This window comes from Hemibagrus wyckioides, linkage group LG20 (genome assembly GCF_019097595.1).
Source record: "Hemibagrus wyckioides isolate EC202008001 linkage group LG20, SWU_Hwy_1.0, whole genome shotgun sequence".
Taxonomy (NCBI): Eukaryota; Metazoa; Chordata; class Actinopteri; order Siluriformes; family Bagridae; genus Hemibagrus; species Hemibagrus wyckioides.
The window spans coordinates 2,336,917-2,339,416 of NC_080729.1; positions in this window are offsets into that span (position 1 = coordinate 2,336,917).

Consider the following 2,500-nt stretch of genomic DNA (forward strand, 5'->3'; position numbering starts at 1 on the left):
ATAAATAAATAAAAAAGGCACAATAAGACAATCTGATGGATTTTCATTTCATTTCTCAATTCCATATAAAGGCCATACGCTGAATATTAACACGAGGCTCTAAGTGTGTTTGTTTTTAAGGTTTTATTTTTATATATATATATAAATCCCTTTGTTGTTATTGTTAGTCGTATTGTAGTGAATCTCAGAGGGTCTCTAAGGGTGCCATTACTTTTTATCACACTTCAGCTCCTCTAATTGCATAAATATTATCTTTATATTTGGATGAACTTTTGATCAGAAGTAAATAAACCACTGCTTTCAGACATCTTTCATGTACACACAGTGCTGTGAAAAAGTATTTGCCCCCTCGTCCTGATCTCTGGTTTATTTGTGACGTTAAAGGGTTTCGGATCTTCAGGAAAAAATGAAAATGTCAATCAAGACAAGGAGCTCATGAGGAACCAACCACACGGAGATCATTTCCTTCACCAATGGACGAAAGGTTATCTACCCTCTATATTTACCGCTGTGAAAAAGTAATGGCACCCCCCAAGGTATCTTAATAACTCTTTGTGTCAGCTTCAGCAGAGCCAGAGATCAGACTTTCTCATCCACACAGAGGATATTTGGAAAATTCTTGGATATTGGAGCCTCAACAAGAACGGAAATTCTTGATTTTTTAAAGTTTAAAACGGACGACTTGAAAATTTCAATTCTAGTTGCAAAATTTTATTATGGGTTTGTAAAATTTTGTATGGTTTCACAACCTGGAAATAAAATATTCTACATTAGACTCCATTAAAAAATAATAAATAATTAATAATTCTACACAAAATGTCTTTACTGGTGGATAAGATGGTTATCTATCCCCCCCCCCCCCCCAAAGCAGAGCCGGAGATCAGACTTTCTCATCCGTACAAAGGAATTTTTGGAAAATTTTTGGATACTGGAGCCGTAGTGAAAGAGCAAAGCATTCAGAAACCATCACACCACCACCGCCATGTTTCACTGTAGGTCAAATCTTCTTAATAATAAAGATGCGTTAAATTTATGTAAGAGAACGCCATCCAAACATTTTTGGGAGATATATTCCACATGTCTGAGATGTTCCTCTTGGTTTAAAAGAGTCCTTGATTCTCTCGGGTATGTCTCTGGGAAACTGTTAATGCTGATGGAGTCCTGACCAAATTTCAATTACAGTAATCCCCCGTTTATCACAGGAGTTCCGTTCCAAACCCACCCTCGATAAACGAAAATCCACAATATGCGGACTCCACCCCCAAATGCTTTTTTTTTATTGTTTAAGCTGTAAATGAGCCTCCCACACTCTTTAAACACACACAGAAAACATTTGCAAGCATCTAACAAGATGAATTTTGGGTAAATTTGTAGAAATATCACATTCATTGTGAGTACTGTATGTATGTATGTATGTATGTATGTATGTATGTATGTATGTATGTATGTATGTATGTTCCTTGCAGAGCATTTGGACGAAATAATAGGGCTTACAGAAAAAGCGTAAAAATACACAGAACAACACCAAACACTCGGGACAGTGACACGAAAAAAAACTGGGCTGCTGGAGCCAATCACAACTGTGATTAAATGAATGGCGCATTCCGATTGGCCGGACTCGATCCTCCAGCTGTACTGTATTTAGATTTTCAGCATCCCCGCACCGCGCTTTCCTACACGACGCTACGCTGTACGGTATTTTATATATTATTAACATTTTACTTTATTTTAATTAATGTTTATATTTGTAATTAATTAAATTAATTAATTAATTAATGTTTATTTTTATAATTATATTTTTATTAATAAATGACCTTATTTCAACATAAAAACAATTCACTATAAGGTTTGCGGATACCGCGATTAGTTATGTTCCAAATAAAAATCTGTGATTATACCGGGGCCGTGATATATGAACCGCGATATAGAGGGGGATTACTGTACTCTGGCAGGTGTATGTGTACAGGGGTGTGTATATTCATTCAGACGTCAGTCCATACGGAGAGGGTCGGGGTCACGGCCTCACCGGCTTTTATTTAACATGCACCTCGTCTTTACGCTTTAACCTTCATTATCCTGCCAAATGAAGCGAATGAATGAGTCCGAATTAATCGGCATCAGGGGGGAAAAGAGAGAGAGATAATTCAGTTCCTAGAAAAACAAAAGGCTTCTTTTCTAAAGCTAGCAATTATTATGCTTTTAGACTGAAAATAGATTCATGCTTTTCAATGTTTTATTTTTCTGTCTAGTTCTAGAAATATCTCAAAAAGCACACACATGACACAGCAGTATTGCTTTAATTATTATGATTATTATTATTATTTTTATTATTATTATTATGGTTTATTTAGAAAGATAAATAGAAAAGAAGTACACTATATTGCCAAAAGTTTTGGGACACCCCTCCAGATCATCGAGTTCAGGTGTTGTTTTTCAGGGGTTGGGCTCGGCCCCTTAGTTCCAGTGAAAGGAACTCTTAATGCTTCAGCTTCATACCAAG